The 23726-nt window shown below is 36.6% G+C and overlaps 1 long non-coding RNA gene across 1 annotated transcript in view; it reads left to right on the top strand.

The window, feature by feature from the left end:
• The window catches only part of LOC104001190 (uncharacterized), a 412866-nt gene that overhangs the window by 200701 nt on the left and 188439 nt on the right, over positions 1–23726 (top strand). The gene's annotated exons all lie outside the window — the stretch shown is intronic.

The raw sequence follows: 23726 nt of genomic DNA, 5'->3' as shown, positions 1-23726 counted from the left end.
AAGCTCAATTGTAGCACTATGTTTGCCATTTAGAGAGAGAGAGTTGGGGAAGGATGCACTCCTGCAAACCATCTCAACTCTCAGAGAATAGCACTTGAGACATTCCTGCCGTCTTTCAGACATTGGAACTGGACATAAGTGGCAGCTTCAGCCATCAAATCTTACTAGACATGCCTTTCCTTCCCATCTGCCATATGCAAAATCTATTTGCATTTTATTCTAAATGCCTAGCACTTAGGAGTGGGAGGTTATGTTGTATGTTTTGTCTAGTAATATAGACTCTACTCTTTTCTTATGAGCTGGCATTTTTGTCTTGTGCCTTAGCAGTCATTGCCACTGCCTCTTGCTATTAAAGTCCTTGACACTTGAAACCTGTCTTCTTCACTTTTGTTTATGCTGGGAAATCACATGCAGCTTCCTGCATTGAAAATGCTGTTGGTGCTTCTGAACCCTGAGCTCCCTGGGCCCAGTGAGCACCAAGATGGCTGCCATTTTCCACTTAATGTCTTACCTTTCCAGGCTCCCTTCAGAGAAGCAACCCCAGTCTTCTTTCTAAAACCCCAACTGTCTTTTTCATTCTTTATATTTCATCATCCTTACCTACCCAGAGATAATACAACTATCATGCTTTTAATACATTTAGATTGTTTTGAATTTTTATTTTTTCTAGTGTTACTGTTCTAATAGTCAGAAATAAAAAATAAAAATATTTTATGACAATTTTGTGACAATTTATCCCTCCTTGATTTGCTTGACAAGCTTGACTTCTAAAGGCTAAATATTCTGAATACATTTCTTCTCAGCTCATGGGTTTGCAAAAAATTCATGGAATTGTTTCTCCACATCAATCCAAGAAGAGCCCACATTCCTTTCAAGATATTAACTAATTGTTACCTAACAGAAATTAACACACTTCTGTGGTCAATATCATAGTATAAGTCTCCAATTTAAAGCCATAGTCCAGGCTTATGTAACCAACAAATCAGAGAGCTAACCTAAGACAACTTAGAGGGGATGATGACCCAGGAGCTTATGGACAACCTAAATGAATCCTAGAATTTAGATAGGATATGTTTCCCAGTTAGCCCTGTGCCATGATCAAAGCTACATAAAGAACAGAATTTGGAGCTCCTGAACCTACATTCCTTCCCTGTACCTGACACAAACACATCAGTGTTCAGTGATCCTCAATGCACTTAGCTGCCTTTAGAATTTAAAAGTTCAGTCTATAATCTTAACTGAGAAATTCAGTAAATGCAGGAAAAAAGTTGTTCTGCCTACCAAGATGTCAAAAAGCCCGTGTATCAAAGCTCTGCCTATCTTAAGGTGCTGTTCAGGTAGAATGATACTCTTTCCTCTATTATGTGATCCTTTAGTTGTGCCTTCTTAAAAAAAATCCAAGTCAGTCACAAAGATCCCCACAGTCCCAGCTTACAATCTCCCAAGGGTCACCATCCTCAGTCACCAAGGGCAAGGCCCCACATGGTTAAATTGACTAATTCCCTGCTATATTTCAATGCCTCTTCAGTTTAAGCCCAAGTTCTCAATTTCTCTATTTGCCAGTGGGTTAATTTGATTCTTAAATGCAAGTTTTTGGCAACTATTTCTTTGATATCTGACAAAGGCATCAAGATGAAGGGCTTTAAGGGATATTGATAAATAACATTTATTTTCTCTTCTGGGTTGAGAATTATTGCAAAATAAGGCCGGATGGAGGAATATAGAAATGTCAGCTCAATTTTAGTTCCATAAAAATGATTAGAAAATATGATTTAGCTCTGATGCTGATGCCTGAATTGAACCAACCCTTCACCATTTCTGGCTTTCTCCCAGCAGGGCCAGACAGTCTGTGCTGAACTAACCAATTAGAGAAGTGGTGTCATGGGAAACCCTCCCTGGAGGTTTTTTATTCAAAAGAGAGAACCAGGGAGGTTGAGCATGCGCTGCCTGACCCCACTGCACTGCACCATCCAGTCAGCCATTCCTTTGTTGGGGAAGATGTGAGTGAGGGGGTAGAGAGAAAATAAAAATCAAAGGAGTAGAGAATTAAAGTCCTGGCCCCAACTCCCCTGATAAAGTCAACGTTCCCTGTTATGAAAGTTCTAGCAACTCTATTTCTTATGTTATCTGTCTTCAAAGATATAACGTCCTTGAAGGTAGGGATTCTGTTTGCTTTGTTTGTCACTATATCCTTGACAACCAGCTGGCACTCAGTAAATATTTGCAGAATGCATAAAAGATTGCATGGGTTCACTAGTGTGGAATTCTGGGAGAAACTTAGGTTGCAGCAACTGGCAATGGTATTACCTGGAGACCCAGATATAAGACATTCTTTCTGCTCTCTTTCTGCACAGGAGAAAATAGCATGACTGTGATATAAGGATATTCACCATGTCATTGTCCCCTCTGCATCCTATTTCTGGCATTGCAGAGTATCAGTGCATAGCCCCAGGGACCCATCAGTCATTCTCTTCCTATGCAGTGGCAGCAGGATAATATTCTAGTTATCTGTCTCCTGAGACAACTGAGTAGTTCCAAGAAACCTCCTCACAGAATGACAAGTTAACTGAATATCTTCAATTAAAGAACATTGTATACAATGTTTTTTATTTTATTTTTCTTAAACTCTATTTTTAATGTAAAGCTGTAACTCAAAAGCTTTCATATTAGTGACCAAATAGTTCAGAAACTAGTTTTTCAATATGTATAAGCATTTTTAAGAGAAATGGTATTGATCACAAAGCTTCCTTCTTTGCTATAATTCTGTGTGGAAATGATGGCAAGGAGGACATATGGGGAAAAAATAACTCCTTATATCCTTTCAAAAGACTGGAAGTGAAATCCTCAATGGAAAAAAGTTAAGTAGATCCTACATAAAATTGGATGGAGGCCATTCACTCAATCCTATCCTTCAGCTGGTATTATATAATCAGTATTCACTGAGGGGTGGGCTTCCTTGGATAATAATTACTGTCAATTATAAAGTACTCACTGTATATGCCAGACATGGTGCATTATGCTTACTACACAAGATGTCAATCATATATAAACTTTGAATCAGATACTATGATTCTCATTGTAAAGATGAGAAAACAGAGGTTTAAAGAGGTCACCTAAAGAGCTCAAGTTTACAAAACCAATAATATGCAGCAGGATTAATAACACGAGTCTGTCTCTTTCTGAAGCCCATACTCATTACTGATAAACTACAATGCACCCAAGATACTTCAAAGAGAAAAGTAAGTATAGCATATTTGAACTGGCTATAATTTAGTGTTGAAAGGAGAAAGCCAAAAGATGGGGCACCAAAAGTGTTTAAAGGATTCTATCCTACTTGCCTGGTAGGGGTGAATTCCAGTAGAAATAAAAAGTGTGCAATTGTTAATGTTTCCTCTGCCATAAGATCCTCAGCAAACAGGCATGGAGGGAATAGAAGGCTGTACAAAGATGTGGAGCAGAGCATAATATTGAAGGTCTTGTGAGGACTGGACTGGATGAAATGAGAGCCCAGAGCTCTAAGTAGAAATAGTCCTAAAAAAGCTATCCACCTACCTCATGTAGCAGATGTCCAGAACAGGGGGCTCCTGCTTCAGAATGCAGTCTGGTCCTGTGGGCCATCCTTGGTAATCAAGGCACTTTTTTAAAACTTTTACGTTCAGGGATACAAGTTCAGATTAGTTACATAGGTAAATCAATCTACATGCCCATCAGTGATAGGCTAAAGAAAGTGTGGTACATATACACCATGGAATACTAAGCAACTGTAAAGAAGAACAAGATCATGTCGTTTGTAGGGACATGGATGGAGCTGAAGGCCATTATCCTTAGCAAACTAACACAGGAACAGAAAATCAAATACCACATGTGCTCACTTATAAGTAGAAGCTAACTGATGAGAACACATGGACACCCAGAGGGGAACAACATACAGTGGGGCCTTTCAGAGGGTGGAGGGGGAAGGAGGGAGAGGATCATGAAAAATAATGAATGGGTACTAGGCTTAATACCTGGGTGATAAAATAATCTGTGCAACAATCATGGCATGTTGATAGCAGGGAAGGTTGAGCAGGGGCAGCTCATTTGAGAGGTTTTTAAGTTTAAAACACAATGTTTCTGAGATTCCATCATAAGTACTATTTGTTAATAGAGTATGTACGTACTACATACTAGTAGCACATCTAACCTCCACAAAATAAAACTTGTCCTTCTTTTGGATGGATATATATTTATGTATATGTGTATACACATATAGTCCTTAGCTCTTGAGAAAGTTTAAAGCACACAGAACTATGCTTGTGTTTCTAAATTTCTTCTGAATTTCTCTTTTAAGCCTAAGTTCCAGTTTAATTACTTTACATTGCCATAAAAGGTAGACTGAATCCAGTCTATGCACTTGACAATAACAGCCTATAAAACTATAGATGAACCAGAGATCTATCCTAAGGAGGCACAATGCTAGCTAAAGCTTAGATTTTTTAAAAATTAAATATATGGCTTCTGAGAGGACTGCATTTTTTTTCAAAAGAGTCATTTTCAGAACATCACAGTTAAGACAGGCATTAGTATAACCTCCGATCAAATTAAAAAATGCTTTGTACAGTGTCCTGAGAAGTAGTCATATAGATCCTTAAACACTGAAACCCCTGCTGGATAGGGAAATAATCAACTCCTCAAACAGCCATTTTCTTTTGGAGCTGTGCTGATCACTATAAAATTCTTATATCAATTTGAAAGATTCCTTTATAAGTTAGGATAGTGAAACTGGAAAAGACTTTAAAATTCACTTGGCAAAAACTCTTTTGCTATAATTAGTTCATCAATTCACTCTAGGAAGAAGCACTGTGAATCTGCTATGTGCCCCATATTGTTCTTAGAATGAGGAATATAGCAATGACCGCAATAAACAGAGGTCCCTAATCTATGGAACATATTCCTTTTAAATTAACTTGTTCAAAGTTACACTGAATTGGAGGGAAATGAAACAAACTTTGCATGCACTATGCTACATACATATGTTGTCTCCTTTATTCAGACTGCCTTCCCCTCCTTCATTCCCCCATCATGTTCTACTAGGAATCAAAACATTGTCACCCATATTTTCAAGATCAGTCTCCTATATTTTCCCAAAGTCCTTTGTTTATAATGATGATGTGAAGTAACAGCAAAGGCTCTAAGATGTGGTTGAATTCTTGACATAGAATTTGCTATTTGGAAATGATGTGATAGAAAAATGATTTTAAATGATTTTACAAGGATGATTTTAAGACTTTAGGTCTGCATGACTGAAAGAAAGAAGTTGCCATCAACTAAGATTTAGAATGCAATCAATAAAGCTGGTTGTGGAGGATGAGGAGGAGGCAGCAGTTTTTGATATAAGGCTGAGATACCTATTTGGCATTCAAGTGGAGATATCATGTTGGTTCTTAATTATAAGAAAGCTTGAGGGAAAGCAGTAGGAGAAGAGATGATCTTAGATGTGTATGTTTGTGTGTGCATGTGTGTGCATGGCATCAGCATATAGGTAACATTTAAAGCCATGAGTCTGGATAAGTTTACCAAGAGGCAAAGCCCAGGCCAAAAATGGAAGAGAATGGTTGGTGTTATGTTGTTTAAGAGAGAGAGAAAAGTGTCAAATGGTTATTTAGGAGAATGGAGACAGTGAACAGAGTAAGAAAACAGTATGATTTCCAGACAGCATTAAAGGCACACTTTAGATTCATCCTCATGAATCCAAAGGGAGACTAGTTAGTATCTGCTTTTTGTTTCCCTCTGGCCACATTCTGTTGCATGAGTGCAGGTAAAGTATAGATGAAAGACTAAGTTTAACATTTCAGACATCCTTAAATACATCCTGCATGAACTCTAGCCGTCTGGGAAATATATGGATAACTAGCGTCAGATTTGTGTGTAAGAAGAAAATATACTGGTGGGTTACCCTTTACATGTAGAAGGTGCGACTCCAAGTACATGAGTTAAAAGGATACAATTAAATATGCGCAGAGAAAAAAATGTACTCTGCATAGGAAATTACAAGTGTTTAGTAATGGAGAAAGTAGAAAGTGAAGAGGGTGCTTGTGAAAGAACAGATCAGCAACATGATGGGAACCAGAGTCTGACGAGGAGCACGGAGAAGAGAAAACTTCTGGTGGCCAGGCAGCAAGTAGATCAGATAAACAAAAATGACTGGTTTCCATTATCTTAAATATTTTAGGATAATACAACCCAGTTACTCTAAACATTTAATAAAGTCTGCCATACACACAAAAACCTGAATGAATGGGCAGAAAAATTAAAGGAAAATCAGAGATGAGAGAAGAAAACAGCCATGTTAAATGAGACATGAGTCAGAGATAAAAAGCAGCAAAAACTTAGAACAGGAAATATCCAGGAGGCCATAAACACACAGGGTTGTACAGGAGTTCGAGAAGGACGTTAGACATAATGTTGAGTTTGTGGGTTCAGTTCTATTTTTTATTATGTTTTATTTTTTCTTTTTCTTTTTTCATGCATGCTTTATCTTTAAAATGTACATTTTAAACAATAGCAACATATCAGCTGATGTTTCAGTTAAATAATGATAATAGCCACCATTTTTGAATGCTTACTATGTGCCATGCATACCTACATATATGTCTACTATGAAATAACTTTTCTCATTACAACGCCTTGCAAAATAGGCATTATTAATTTTTGATGATACTGTTTATAAAACATCTATTTATGGCTGACTTTTTATCATTGATGTCTGCATTGCAGTTGATATAATTTATCATGTTTTGTGAAATGCTATTAAATTCCTGACATGTCTGCTTGATATCATCTTAAAATTTAAAAAACGTAGCAATACTCTCACTTTATAAGTGACAAAGCTAAAGTTCAAAAAGGTTAATTAACTTGTCCGATGTCCCACAAATCACTGTGCCAAGGATTCAAACTCATGTCTCTAGACTTCAAATTTCTGACTGTTTCCTCCTGTAAATTCTGATTATTTCTTCCACTATTTTAAAACAAGCCCTGATTCAACCTAGCAAGCCTAATTCCATTTGCACACCCAGGAATACATGTTCATGTCATAAAAGCAAAACATTTTCACACAGCTACAATTCATCAGACTACAAAATTCTTGGTGTCAGCAGTGACACAGAAAGCTTCTCAGTGGCAGAAACAAAAGCAAGTAATGTAGCTATGTGATTTATTTTAAAAAGCAGAGGGGTCACAGAGAATAAAATAAATTCTGAAGGATGGAAAGAAATCTTGTTTTCTTACAGAAGCAAAGAGATGATGGGGAGTGGGGGAATCAACCAGAAGTAACTGATAAATTTGAAACACAAAAGTGATGCAATCAGTTGGCGGAAACAAAATTCAGCCAAAGTGGTTGTTCCATGTGGTGAAACAAGTATTTACAAAACCATCAATCGCTCATCATAAAACCTCAATGATACCTTTCAACACAATGTCCTTTTATGGATCTAATCCACTCCAGCCAGTCTGGGAATCTTATTATTTCCCTAAATGCACCATACAGTTTGGGTCCTAGACAAAGAACTGGTGGACCAGGTCCAAAGCTGTGGCAGGAGAGCTAAGTCACAGGAGAGGGGGAGTTTGGAGCAGAGCCATGGTTGCTGAATTATAGCAGTCAGCCAAGGGAAGAAAATAACTAGTAATAAAAGCAGATCCCCTGGGGAAAAGCTATTACTAGAAATATTAAGCCAAGGGAATATGCAAAATAGCTAGTGGTAGAATGTTTTAGAAGGCAAATTCAGGACAAGCTTGAAATAAAAAGATTGATGGCTGGACAATGGCAAAGGGTTCATAAAGATAACAGATTTTTTTTTAACCATTTGCCTTCTACATCTTTGTACTGCCACGGGTTTCATCTGGTAGAGTTTATCTTCAGGAACCTCTCACTACCTTTATGACTCAATTTAGATGCTCTTTGGTTTAAAAAAAAATTGATCTGTGCAATTCCTTTCATATTTTAACTTTTTCCAAAATGACTCAGTATCCTAAACAGTTTTGTCCCAACTGACTAGTAAGACCACCTGGACTTTCCACCTCTGAGTACAATACCATCTTCAATTTACATTCTCACCAGCATTATATAAAAGTTACCACTTTTCTGCTTCCAACACTTAGTCAGGTTCTAATAAAAGTTGAGCCCAATATTGCTGTAGTACAATTTTCTCCAAAATGCAGAAGAGAGAGTTTTGCAAAATCCGTAGATTACCCATAGGTGTATACGTGTTTAACACTTGGTGTTAGCCAATTTTTAATTTTTCAAATATGATGGGTATGAAAATGTGAGGCTGAAAATCCTTTCATGTGTTTATGTCTTTCAGTTTTTACCTTCTGCTCATATCCTCTATCCAGCTTTCTAATGGGTTGTCTCTTACTTACTTATTTGTAGGCTATATTTACAGGTGCTGAATACTAATGTTTAACTTGCTACATTCATTGAAAATATCTTTTCCCAATGTATGGTTTATCTTTTAACTTTGTTTCTGGGGTCAATTTAGCAATACTTTTTATTTATTTGGTGTGTTGCTTTTGTCTCCATTTAAGAAATTCTTCCTTATCAGGATATAATTACAGTCTTTCTCTTTTAAGAGTACTTTTTTACTCTTATTTTAAGTTCAGGAGCACATGTGCAGAATGTGCAGGTTTATTACATAGGTAAACATGTGTCATGGGGGTTTGTTGTACAGATTATTTCATCGCCCAAGTATTAAGCCTAGTCTCCTAGTATACATTAGTTTTTTCCTGATCCTCTCCCTCCTCCCATCCTCTGCCCTCAGGTAGGCCCCAGTGTGTGTTGTTCCCCTTCTTTTAAGAGTTTTCAGGTTTTGATTTCATGTTTTTACCTTCAGTCAATCTGGAGTTTACTTGTGTATGTGGTATGGGATAGGATACTGACTTTTTTTTTCATATACAGATAAGCCAATTATCCCAGTGCAAATTAATGAATATCTTACCATTTCCTACTGATTTCTAACGACACCTATGACATTTACCAAGTCCCATATATAGATGAGTCTATTTTGCCTTCTGTAGTGTCATTAACTCTTTCTCCTGACTTTCAAAGCCCTCTGTATTTAAATCCTGTAGACCTCAGAAGTGTTTTCTATATTCCAGTAATAGCACTAAATTCACAGAATCAGAGAATCTTAAAGCTTGAAGGTAATAAATGGATTAAATAATCTGATTATCTAACTTCATAGATAGGAAAACTCAATCCCAGAGAAGCTAAATGAGTTCCCGGGGTCATAAAACCAGGTATTGGTAGTGCCAGTTTTAGAAGCATGTTGACTCGTATCCTCCTGCAGTGCCCTCTCCACAGAACTGGTGCACAGCACATACTAGAATGATTTCCTGTTTGAATTAAATGACAGCATAAAATGGAATCAAATAGGGGAAATATTCTTTGTTGAGTTCCTACCATGTGCAGTACTGTGTTAATTGCTTTGTAACCCCTGAGAGTGACTTGTCTTCGGACTTTGTCTTGTGAATCCAGGGTTTTTTTTGGTTTTGCTTGTTTGTTGGTTTTTTGTTTTTTGTTTTTGTTTTTTTGTTTTTGTTTTTGTTTTTGTTTTGACAGAATCTAGCTCTGTCTCCCAGGCTGGAGTGCAGTGGCTTGATCTCGGCTCACAGTAACCTCCACCTCCCGTGTTCAAGTGATTCTCCTGCCTCAGCCTCCTGAGTAACTGGGACTACAGGCACATGCCACCACACCTAGCTAATTTTTGTATTTTTATAGAGATGGGGTTTCACCATGTTGGCCAGGATGGTCTCCATCTCTTGACCCAGTGATCCACCTGCCTTAGCCTCCCAAGTGAATGCTAGTTTATGTGCTCTTTCCTCTGCCTCTGTTCTATGAATGATAATTCTGATTATACTCTTTGGTTCTATTCAATGCTGAGTCCAATATTGCTGTGGTACAATCTTCTCCACCATGCAGAAGAGTTTTACAAAACATCTAAATTATCCATTTGTGTGTGTGTTTATGTGGATGTGTGTGTGTAATATTAATGAATACACACATACATATATTGTATACATCAATCTGGAATTATTTTTGTATATGGTCTTAGGATACTGATTTTTTTGCATATGCAAATAAGCCAATTATTCCAGTGCAAATTAACTAACATCTCACCATTTCCCACTGATTTCTAATGACACTTATGACATCTATGAAGTCCCATGTATTATACCTATGTATAATACATGTACATGTATTTTATATATATGTGAACTATAAAAGAGGAATTTCTCCTTAGAAATTCAAACTGAAACTTATACCTACTTTTTTACATTTTGTTTACTTATTCCACACATATGTTAACAATCCACAAAGACATAGATTAACATCATAAGTAACCTTCCTGTCCAATAGGATCTTATAGACTAATTGTGGAATTAGGCTCATAAAAATACATTTATAATTCAATCATATGATCATTAAATAGATAAGAACAACAAAGTTATAGAGAAGCACAAAAAAGTGAGAACTGATCATTCTACCTGATGGAATCCAGTAAACCCTCATGAGTGAGACCATATGGCCTAAACCAAAAGTGCAGGAGAGCAACAAATATTTGTGCATAGATGTGGATGTCAATATGGAACACTATGACACAGAAATTTAAGAAAATTGAGATTTTATGTTAGTTGGCAATGTGTCAAATTTTTCTAAGATCTCACATTGTGATCAGTATCCCTTCATATGTGTTAAGCTGTCAATTAGTATACGGGCACTGTTCACACTAACAGGATAGAGGGGTTCCTGCTTTCAGAGGTAGGGTACTAACATAATTTATCATTCAAATGAGTAAACTTTGAGACTGCAAAAAGAGTCTGTTAATAATTGCAGAGTGATGGGATTGTCCTAGACTAATTAGATTTATGGCACTATATTCAGATGAAAATAGTATGCAATGTGATCATACAATAGGGTTTCTAACCCTTTTTGAGGTCCTATAGAAAGCTGTATACATTAATTTTCTTCATAGAGTCAGGGCCAGCTCCACAAGCGTGCAATCTGTGTAGTTGCACAGGGTCCCTCACTTAAAACGGCCTTGCAGTTAGTTTAATATTTATCTGTTGCTATCTTTAAATATGTGTATTTTTTAAAAAGAGAGATCCACATTTTTATTTTCTACTGGGCCCCACAAATTATATAAAAAATACTTCATAGACAACACAATTTAATCTGATTTGGTTAGAAGACAACTAGAATGCCAGGAGATTCCGGAACTATATGGTATAAGACTGGTTAAAGGACCTGGAAATGGTTAACTGAATAAAAACAAATCTAAAGACCAAGTAAATAACTACCTTAAGATAATGAATGTTCAGATGGTTCAAAGGAGAAGTAGAATTTTCTGGTGCAGTGCCAGAAGGGGAAACAAGAACAATTCTTGGAAGTTATAGGAAAATTGAAGAAAGGCAGAATTTCACAACAATAAAAAACAGGACATCATATAGGAATCCCCAGTATTCAATGTATTAATGCTGAGGCTTGGTGACGATAAAGTCATAGAGAATAAGTTTTTGCATTCATTAAGAGGAAAAATAATGATACGATCACGGTGGTACAAATGAATGCTAAGATTTTATATTCATTAAATAAATACACTGAAACTCCCTTGTCAAAATTATCTGTATCTCAGAGCTCTAGGAAGTGAAGCAGAGAACATAAAAAAAATCTACTTTCAGCTATCTTTATATAATTTTTGAGCAAAGAAAGTGAAAAGAAATTATAGAAGACTGATAGACTGCTTGCTTAAATTTTCTAAATAATGAGCCCACAAATCATGCTAACCTTAGGTGTGGTTATTATCCTTAAATACATGACTTTAAAATTAGCAAATGATAACAATGATTAATGCATTTATTCAGCAAGTGAGGTCCGCCGTTTTTGCTTAAGCTTCACAAAGAACTTGTGAGTTAAGACTGTGTGTACTATTTTATAGAAGAAGAAACCAAAGTTCAAAGAGTTGAATTTTTAATCACATAGCTAGTTAACAGAAAATCAGTTAATTGGTTTATTTATTCATTCATGAGCTCAATAAATATATTGAGTACTTAATATGTTCAGGCTGTGCTGTGTGTTCAGAATACAAATTTGAGAAAGACAGAATAGAGTTTATACTGTGTCTTAGTCCATACAGGCTGTTATAACAAAACACCTTAGACTGTGTGGCTTATAAACAATAAACATTTATTTCTCAGTTCTGGAGGCTGAAAGTCCGATATCAAGGTGCTAGCATGGTTGGGTTCTGGTGAGGGCTCTGTTCCAGGTTGCAGACTGCTGACTTTCTGCTGTGTCTTCAAATGGCAGAAGCAACTAGCTAGCTCTCTGGGTCTCTTTTATAAGGACACTCATTTCTTTCATAAGGGTTCTAATCTTATGACCTAATCACCTCCCAAAGGACCCACCTTTGGTATTAGGAAGGTATTAGGAAATACCTTCATCCTGGGGTTAGGAGTTTAACACATAAGTTTTGGAAGGACATAAACATTCATTCAGTTCATTGCATTCCACCCCTGACCCCTCACATTCATGTCCTTCTCATATGTAAAACACGTCATTCCATCCCAGTAGCTCCAAAGCCTTAACTTTTTCTGGCATCAAATCAAAAGTCTAAACTCCAGAGTCTACTCTAAATATTAACTAAATCAGATATGGGTGACACTCAGGTAGAATTTGTCATGAGGCAAATTGCTCTCCAGCTGTGAAATCAAATGTGTTACATGCTTCCAAAATACAATGGTGGGACAGGCATGGGTTAGACATTTCCATTACAAAAGAAAAAAAATAGGAAAGGAGAAAGGGGTAACAGATCCCTAAGTCCAAAACTCAACAGGGCAAAAAACATTAAAGCTGGAGAATGATTTTCTTTAACTGTATGTTCTGCCTTCCATACACACTGGGGAGAGAGTTGGGTGCCCAAGGCTCCAGGTGCCCCAGTCCCTAGGCTTTGCTGGGAATAGCCCATGCCATAGCTTTCCCAGCTAAAGTTTCACACTGGTGGCTTCACCAGGCATTTCCTTGGTAGGGATTCTCTGAAATGACATCACTCTCAGGGCCTGTGTCTTAAGACTCTTCATGGTTTCATCCCTCAAAATCTAGGACTATGTAGCTAGGCCACCATGGCTGGTTCACTCTGTACTCTAGCACAGAGAACACTCTGCTGGGTTGCTGCTAAGGGTTATTCCCTGTGCCTTCTGGAGGGGTGGGTACTGTGGTACTTTGAAATCATTTTGCCCCTCAAGTCCTAGTATTCTGGGCCTGTGATTGGAGAAACAGCTGCAGTGATCTTAGAAATGCCTTCAGGGTTGTTCTTTCATTGTCTTGATGAATAGCACCTGGCTTCTTTGAAACTGCTGATCCACGCTAATTTTCTTATCAAATGGTATCTTGGCCATACCATTGTTCTATCCTAAACAGGTTTTTTGATTTGTTTTCAATAGAATTAGGCTGAGCGTTTTCCAAATTTTTAAGTTCTGCTTTCCTTTTGATTAACAATCCATCTTTAAGTCATTTCTCTCTTCTCTAACCTTACTATAAGAACTTAGAAGAAGCCAAGCCATGCCTCAACACTTTGCTGAGAAATTTCCCCAGGCAAATATCCAATTTTATCTCTCACAATTTTGATATTAAAAAAAAAACTGGAACATGAACACAATTCAGCAAAATTCAACCTGATAACAGACACAGAAACAGAAAGGGGACCTCTAAAAGAAAATGATATTTATTTTGGGAATGGACATTGCAATGGGAATGTACATGCCATAGTGAACTATGCATATTCAGGAAAATAAGAGAAGACAGGGGTTTTTTAAAGGAAAAATTAGGAGGATTGCCAAATTGTTTTCAGATACTTACGTTTGGCTACAAGAATCAGTAACAAAGATGATGCTGGTTTGAGGTCGGACAAACATTTGCTGGACAGATGCCCTCTCAGAAATTTTATTTTGTGTAAAGTTGAGATGGCTGTTGTGAAAGGTTGGAGTTTTTGAGTCTTTTATGATAGTTCTTGTTATCAGGTATTCATGTCTGAGAACCCTCCCTTTATAGCTTTTTTAGGCTCCATTTGTCAGGGTTTTTAACACGAGTGACTCCATTTTGATTCTGCTAACTGTCACAACTGTAAGCACTCAAGAGAAGCCAAGCCACACCTTCAACACTTTGCTTAGAGATTCTCCAGCCAAATATCCAATTTTATTGCTCACAAATTCTATCTTTCACAAAACACTAGAACCAAGAAGAATTCAGCCAAGTTATTTACTATCACTTTATAAGAAACACAGTCTTTCCTTCATGGCCCAATAATATGTTCCTCATTTCCATCTGAGAACTCATCAGAATGGCTTTTCTGTCTGTATTTCCAAAGCTTCTTTCACATTTTTAGATATGTGTTACAGCAGTACCTCCATTTCTCTGTACCATTTTCCTATCCTAATCAATTAGGGCTGCTATTAATAATAAAATACTATAAACTGGATGACTTATAAACAACAACTATTTGTTTCTCATAGTTCTGGAGGCTAAGAAGTATAAGATCAAGGTAATTTTGGTGCCTGGCAAATGCCTATTTCCTCATAGATGGTCATCTTCTCATTGAAGCCTCACATGAAATGACTAGCTAGCTCTCTGAGACTTTTTTATACAGGCATTAATACCATTCATGAAAGCTCCACCCACATGAACTAATCACGGTTCAAAGTCCACACCTCCTAATACCATCTCCATGGGGTTTAGGTTATTAACAAATAAATGTTGAAGGGACCCGAATCTTACGTCCACTGTACACTGTAACAGACCAAGAGTTTATAGCAAACTGTTTGCTTTAATGCATTCCAAAGAAAACTCTCAGCCAACTTTTCTCTTTGGCAAGCAATTCTTATTTTGAGTAATTTATCTGCACGGATCATATTTATTTAGCCTTTATTTTGCCTGGTACTGTGATATCAGGAAGTAAAGAAGGCATGTTTCTTGTCTTTTGAGAAGTATAGGAAGAATATATATATATATTTACATATATATATATTTACATATATATATTTACATATATATATATTTACATATATATATTTACATATATATATTTACATATATATATATATATTTACATATATATATATATATATATATATATGCAACTGACCATAAATACCAAGCAGAATAAAATAAGTGGTAGGCATATTTCTTACATTGTATGTAAGAAATATTCTAAATTTAATATTGGAAATATTGTAATGTGAAGGAGGAGAAGAAATGGGAGAGTTGATCATGACTGGGTTATCAGGAAAGGCTTTATGGAGAAGGTGAGCTGAGAACCCTGATATATGGATAAAAGCTCAAAATTATGAAGACAAACTCCAGAAGAAGACATGTTATGATGTATAAACCTACACAATCACAGCAGTCAACCAAGTAACTAGCAAATATCTAACAATAAGTGATTATTAAATTAATATAAAAATTAATTTATTGGTGTGTATTTAACATTGAACAAGAAGAAGGATCAAAGTCACAAGGTTATGAATGTTCATGTGGCATTTGGGTAGTGAGTAGTCTGAAGAGTCTGAATGATGAGTTATTTGGCAAGGTTTATGGACAGGTACTTATGGAAGAAAGAGGAAATGATACTCATAAAAAGCAAGTAGGAATCAAATTGTGGAAAGCCTTGGCTTTTTAATTGAAACTTGAAGTTAATCCATCAGGAAAAGGCAAGCCTGTGACTTTTAGCACCTAGCATCTATCACAGTGTGTTAAACAATAGTAAACAATAAGTGTTTGCCAAGTGAATAAATAAAAATGTGAAATAACAAATGAGTAAGAGAGTAACACTCATCAGTTTATTCAACAAATATTTGTTGAGCACTGCTCTGTACTAAGCACTGTGCTACAAAAGCAAGAAAGAAATTATCTTTGTCCTCAAACACCTCCCTGGCTACTGTGGCATACACACGTCAGTGAGCAATGATAATGGTATATGAGATGAGCACTAGAGAGGTGAAAAAGAACGTTCTTTGGAGCAGTTCAGAAAGATTTTCTAACCTAGTTTATGTGAATTTTCAGGTTTATTTTATTCTTATTTTTTCAGGGAAAAGTGGTTAGTGAAGGACAAATAACATAAGAAAATGACCTCTATGTTAAGGCAAAAAATATGAGCAAGAGTTACGAAGAAGAAAGAACAAAGTGTGCAAAGATTTAAAAGATAGAAACGTTAAGTAAACCATTCAAAGAAAGCCATAGGAAGAGCTGTCCTGGAGATATAGAAAAGAAAGAGACAAAAGATAAACTTATAAAACTGAGAAGCTAAATGCCAGGAGGTCAGTGAGGTAACTAACACAGTAGTTCATGGGAGAAGTGACTAAGGCAGTGGCAATGGGAATGGAAGAGGGGGACGTCTATTTAACTGTCATGTACTCAATGTTCAATAAATACTACATGGCAACAAAATCTGGGGACTGATTGCTTATGTAGAATAAAGTAGAAAAGTCAGACAAAATTGACCCTGAGGTTTAAAGTTTGTGGCATTAAATTGATTTTTACTATGTAATTTTACATTGGAAATACAGTCATTATATCAATCAGTGTTCTCCAGAGAAACAGAGCCAACAGGACATATGTATAGATATGTAGAGAGGGAGATTTATTATTATTATTTTATTTTATTATTGAAAATTTGGCTTACATGATTATGGAGGCTGAGAAGTTCTAAGATCTGCTGTCTCCAAGCCAGAGACCCAGAAAAGCTGATAGCATAGCTTCAGTCTAACCCTAAAGGCCTGAGAACCATGGTAACCAAAGATAAAATCCAGTTCAATTCCAAAGGTCCAAGAAGGAGCAGGACTCATGTCCAAGGGCAGGAGAAGATGGAAGGCCCAGATTAAGTTGAGAGTGAATTCACCCTTCTTCTACCTCTTTGTTCATTCAAGCCCTCAGTGGATTGGATGAGGCCCACCCACACTGGTGAGGATGATCTTTTCTCCTCAGTCTACTGATTCAAATGCTCATATGTTTAGAAAACACCCTCACACACACACAATGTTTTACCAAGTATCTGGCCATCCTGTAGGCCAGTCAACTTGACTCATAAAATTAACCATCACAGACACTGAGGAGATTTTGACGCTAAGTTAGTAAATTAGTAAATTTAATTTTGTGTATTTTATATACATTTAAGAAGTTGATGAGGTTCAGGGCACGCTGCCCCAAAATATGGCACCTTGGCAATTGAGAAAACGGCAGCAGAAAGCTGCTCTCTCTTCCCCCTTGCCTTTCTCCCCTGAAGTAGATCATAAAATCTTCACTCCAGAGGTACCCTCTCTATAGTTGGCACTAAGGAGCATTCTTATCCTCCAAGACACAGACACATCAAAAAGAACAAACAGAACTTGCTAAATTTCCCTCAGTTTATTACCAATAGATCAGTCCCCATTTGCTCAATCATACCTCTGTACCACTGTCTACTCTTCATCAAACCTAAGAAGAAACCTAAGAATAAGAATACATGTTTCCCTGTTTTTTGGGGTCTTCATTTCTAAAGAACCTCTGTCATGGTCATGTAAAATTTACGTGAAAATATTTGTATGCTCTTCTTTAGTTAATCTTTTGTTATAGGGGACACAACGATGAACCTTGCAATGGGTGAGGAAAAGAAATTAATTTTTTCCCTTACAAAATCTACCTACCATCTCTTTGGTATTACCTAACAGAGTGTGAAATATTGTATTTAGAGCTCAAATATCATATTGGTAAAGGGCAGTCCTCAGGAAAATCCTCTTCCTCACACAACCTTGTAGCAATTTTTCCTTTCCGTGGAAATCAAATGGGATTAACAAATGGTATTTTCTATTGTTCTTAAGCAAGAGATTGTCAATATGGGATTAACCTTTCCAAAAAGGTAGGCTGCTTCTCTACATTAAGAGAATATACAACACCTGAAAATCTCCTACTCAAAGGCTTTTAACTTTTGTTTAATCTTTTAATGTATATGCCTAAATAAATAACTTGCAGGAAAATATGTTCCTTTGAATATTGAATAAAGCAAAACAAAATTATGCTTGGATATTTCTTAATTTCTGCATAAGGAGGATAATGATAAGAATCAGAATGATCTCTTCTCCCTTGATGAAAGTGTTGCCCATAGAAGCTTGTCCTTAGGCTGCGACCAAAGATCCTTCCATGTCCACTCTTTTCCCTAAGCGAGCCCTTATTTCTTAGAACATTGAAAAATCCCATCTTTGACAAAGATCCAAATGCAGTATTGCTTGGCATTTACTTAATAGGGAATTAAAGGAAAGTGAAATCCCTTCACTGGAGTTTGTGTATTGATGTTCCAAAATATCTATCTCACTGCAACCAGAGAAATCAAAGTATAGTTTAGCCCAGAGAGCAAGGCATCCATCATTTTGGGAGATCTTGGAATATTTAGAAAGACAGTTATAGCATTTGAGCCCATGAGAAAGAGTAAGAGAGTAGAGACAGAGAGGGGAGGGAGAGAGGAACAGAGAGAAAGAAAAGGAGAGAGGTATGAAGAAAGGGGAAGAAAGGAGAGGGGAGAGAAAATACAAAATAGTTGAGGCCAAAACTCAGAGGAAAATATCTCTAGAGAGGCCTAGTGAAGACAGAAACTTTTAGAGGAGAAGGCTGAGATGAATAATTTAAACTGAATATTTTGAAGAAACAAAATTTTAGGAGAGAGGAAAAGTGAAACCAATTTAATGGAAGCTGTTAAGAAATGGTTGAAAGGGTAAAGACAGAGGCGAGACTATTGGATCTGACCACGAGGAGTTCTTTGGTAATTCTGATAGAGCCATTTTCACAAAACATTTCTACTAGACACAAGGGAAGAGAAATGGATATTGTAGAGATCATATTTATGATGGCAGTGATAAATGTGAAATGAGATAGGGAGTGTGTGAAGGTGAAGTGTTTTTGGATTTTAAGAGAAGTCATATTTCTACAGCATTGTGGCCTATTACCCTGAGCTCAATTTCTTAGTCTTAATAGCTGTAGTAAGGTCTAGTGGGATGACAAAATTAGCCTCCTGTGGAGAGTCCATTTCTCACTAAGTCCATCCTTCAATATTTTGAGCAAACAACAGAAATTAAATACACAAGGTCGGTGCATTTCAGTCATTCAGGTTAATCTTTTTAATTCAGATATATTAGCCAGATAGATGACACTTATGTTTCATTACTTTTCAAGTCCAGTTAATCCTTAATCCTAATTATGCCTGACCTGATCCAAAGTGAACAGAAATTCATTTGCAATGAAGTAAACAGGAACTATAGAGCTTTTGTTATTTGTTAGAACAAGCCTTATTAAATAGCAAGCATCTGCTCTCCACTCCAATTATTGTTCATAGGTTTTAAGAGTCTAGGTTAAGTAGAGTTGTCAGATTTCACTTTGTTGGGTAATGAAGTCAGAAACATGAATTAATCACAGCTCGAATTTGTGTTATATATTGCAGTTTGCTAGCACATTTATTACTTTATTTGATTCTGATAATGCTGGGAAGTAAGTAGGTTTGACTCCTTACCTATATAATGGGAATAAAAATTATGCTTTCATTATAGGGATGATGTGAAGATTAAATAAGTTAATAAATTCAAGGTGCTTAAAACTGTACCAGGCACATAGCAAATGTTCAATAAATGGGAGCTGCTTTGGTTGATACTATTATTATGATTATTAATGTCAGTGTACTTTGTATAGTCTGTATCTCACTGAAAGAAGAGGGAGAGAAAACAGGATGATCAGAGGGACAGGGAAGGCAGAACAAATGGAAAGAAAAAGGATGGATTAATACCGGGCATATAGATGAGAGAATCCGAACCTTGCTGATTTGAAGAGGCTCTTTGGGTTAATGCCACGTCATTAAGAAAAGTGGATTGAAGCTGATATATTAAACTGGTATTGATTAGCTTTGTAAATGTCCATTCTCTTGCAGTCAGTAATGGGAGATCATTTAGATAAGAAGAAAGTGTGAAGACACAGGGCATTCTAGGGATTAAATTAAAGGACTGAGAACCACTGACCATCTGTATGACCCTGTGTGCTTGAAATTAATCTGTCAGGGCCTGAGCTACCTTCTCTACAGCATGGACTTAAATAACAGTTTCTTATGTTTATATTGCCGTGAGGCTATTAAAGGCAGAAAGGCATTTGGGGTCCTTCACATAGGCTGAATCCAATAATAAAGACTGTCAACAAATTGCACCCTCAGTTGTTTTACTCATTATTTGCTTTGTTCTATCTAGCCTGAGTTCAAACCTTCATTATGCCTCACCTGAACAATTTCATAACTTAATACTCTTCAGTTCTTCCTCCCCCACAATCCATCTGCAATGGTATCTACCAAACATATATATGATCAACTTAATCCCACTGCCCAACAAATAATCAAGTCAAACTGCAGCCTGGATTTCCCAACATGAGACTAGAATTTTTATATTAAAGCTTAGTCATTAGGTCCTTGGTTCTACACTTATACAGACTAATTTCCTATTGCTGTTCCACCATCATTAGCTGTGTGACTTGACCTTTCCTGATTTCTATTTTTATTAAAAAAAAACTTTACTGCTTATTATGTATCAAACACTTTACAAATATTACCTGTTTAATCTTCTAACTTGCCCTATACAGTAAGATCAAGTCCATTTTACAAATGAGAAAACTGAGGCACGGGGCGATTGCTTACTACACTAAAGTCACCCAAATTATAAGTTATAGATGTGAGATTTAAACACTGGTGGTCTAACTCCAAGTCTGCATTCTACTTGTATATTGTGCTGCTGTCTTATACTCTACCACCAATCACTACAGACTTCCGTTTATTTTGATAATATAGCAAGTATTTTTATACTACTGAACAAAAGATGATACGCTTTTTAAAGACAAGAGCACATTGTTGTTCTTAAAATCCCCTGTAACTAGAACAGTGCTTAGCAGGAAGTAGACCATACATGAATAAATTAATCAATCAATCCATCAATCTGTCAGCCAGAGTCCCCTGATGCAATTTTCCTTCCATTAGTAATACAGGATCCCAGGTACTGTCTTTGACCCTAGAGTAGAATAAAGTTCCCAGAAGACCCAGAGTTTAGATTTAGAAACCTCAGATTTAAGTTCCAGTTCTGCTGCTTCCAAACTCTGTGGCCTTGGCCATGTCAATTAACCTCTCTGTGTTTTTTTTTCTTCAACCTCAGAGAAAGGACATTAATATACACACACATACACACACACACACACACACACACACATCACAACTATTGCAAGGATCAAATAAGAGAAGCTATATGAAAGTACCTTGAAAAGTTCTATAAACAACTGCATGAATTTGTTAATAATAGGAAAGTAATGATTCCCCATTGTAGTCCTCAGAAAGGGAATAGGCTAAAAGACTGATTTAGGAGTCTTACTGACTACAAAAGTCATCTATAGTAGCTGGAACAAATTGACTTGAAAACTAGGCAGTGCTGCTGATAGTTCATATTTGAGAACAAGTGCAGTTTTTATGAACTGCTATGAGCTGTATCAAGGTCTTTTAGCTTTCTGGAACCCTCATTTTCAGAGTAAGTAATCCATCAATATACTTGGCCCTATTCTCTTCCTCCAAGTTGCCCTCATTGTCACCTTCATGACAGGAAGTGGACATCACTGTTCTTTACATGGAAACTCCACCAAGCGCTCTGCATGCACTCAGGTAGTTGTCCACACCCACCCCACTTCTGTTTCTATGATGTTCCTGGATACAGATTTAGATTTTGTAAAATGTTTTCATGTTTTTTTACATAATTATAGCCTTGTCCTTTGAATTTGATTCCCTAACTTGATGATTTTTAACAAAAAATTTGGTTCATAATCATAATAATGCTGCCTCATGGCACTCTTGGAGAAACACTGACCTTATCCCTCCCTCTCAGTTTCAACTCAGCTCCGAGATCATGCAGGCTTATGGCAGCCCCCAGATCAGGCACCCAACTGTTGAAAGGAAAACCTTAGACAAATTAAACTTAACAGAGTTTAATTGAGCCAAGAATTACTGGCAAATCCTGCAAGACCCAAATCAGAATAGGTCCAGTGAGGTTCCAGCGTGGTTCCACAAGGTTCCAGTAAGGTTCCACATGGTGGAAGAACATTTAAAGATAGAAAAAGGAAAGTGAGATATAAAAAATGAAATGAGGTATAGAAACAGCCAGATTGGTTACAGGCCAGTGTCTTTGCCTTGTCTGAACATGATTTGAACAGTTGGCTGCCTTTGACTGGCCAGACTTCGTGACTGGCACAAGAGTAGGTTACAGTCTATTTACATATCCAGTTAGGTTATGGTTCATTCTGTATGGAGAAATTTTTAGGCCAAACTTAGAATATGTAAGGAGGCAGATTTAGGCTAGAATTAATTTAACACAACTCATCACATTCTTTGTAAAACTGTACTTCTGAGTATATGTGCTTTGTTATTGCCGACGAGAGAGCTGAATGCTAAGCTTGGTAGTACATGTGGTATTCTCTATCTATTTTGGAAAAGTCATGCACTATGTGAGAACCTAAACATCATGTAATAAAATTTACTTACTTAGAAATCTTGCATTGATTCATGTTTCTACCCAACAAGAGTTTTAAAATAAAAGAAGGGCTACTTGGGAAGCTGAAGTGGGAAGATTGCTTGAGCCCAGGAGTTTGAGATCCAGCCTGGGTAACATAGCAAGACCCAGTCTTTGTCTAAAAAACAAACAACTTAATTAATTAATTAATTTAAAATTAAATTAAATTAGATTAAAAAGACCATTAAAGCCAAAGCAGCACATGTGGCAGATGCTTTGCAAATACAGTGTTCTCAAACCGGAGTTTATTAAAGCCCATTGTCTTCCTTTGGCATCAATTGCTAATATACTTCACTAATGTGAAGCTCCTTGCAGAAGAACTTCACAAATTCTTGATACAACTCAATTCCCTGTCTCTGCCATCTGGGTATAGGGTGACAGAGAAGTAAAAAAGGCAAGCTAATCAGATAGAGCCATTAAGATCCCCACCGGGCATGATCACAAATGAAATGATTTCACCTCTGCTGCCTTCTTGGCTAATTGACTGGTACTTTTTAAAGTCGTTCTAATTCAAATTCAGTTCCTGAGCCCTCATTCCTTAAGTTGTTCTAATTTGTACCAAAATGAGCCAAAAGAGGTTTCATCAAAGGTGAATTTTCAGACTCAAAGAGGATGAGCCTTAACAAAGAGATAGTTTAAGTAAGCCTTAACTACTGTCAACCAATCAAAGAAAGAAGAGTGAAACTTTGGGCAATTTTAAAATAAATATATTTTGGAGAGTATAATATCTTATTGCCTGTTGAAGATTTTTGCTCTCATAAATAAATCAGATGCATTTGGGAACATCAATCTGAATACAGTCCTTACAGTTAGCAGATTAAAAATTTCCCCTTTCAATCTTCTTAACCCAATATAATTTTTAAAAAGCTATGAAAATATAGATAAAACAAAAGAAATTCTCAGTATTTCAAATCTCAAATTCTAAAAATGCACAAACTCAGTTTTCTTTTTACCAGAAGTAAAAAGTCCTGGGTTCTCTTCTCAGCTCCAAACGTTGTTTCCATATCAAATTGTTTATTCAAAAACAATGATTTAGTGTCAACTCTGTGCTGTTCAGTGTTTCAGACCCTAGAGATACAGTGGTAAGAAAAATTGCACAC

Source organism: Pan troglodytes, chromosome 1 (genome assembly GCF_028858775.2).
Source record: "Pan troglodytes isolate AG18354 chromosome 1, NHGRI_mPanTro3-v2.0_pri, whole genome shotgun sequence".
Taxonomy (NCBI): domain Eukaryota; kingdom Metazoa; phylum Chordata; class Mammalia; order Primates; family Hominidae; genus Pan; species Pan troglodytes.
Note: the sequence above shows the minus strand (reverse complement) of the source record. Positions and strands in the feature narration are given on the sequence as shown.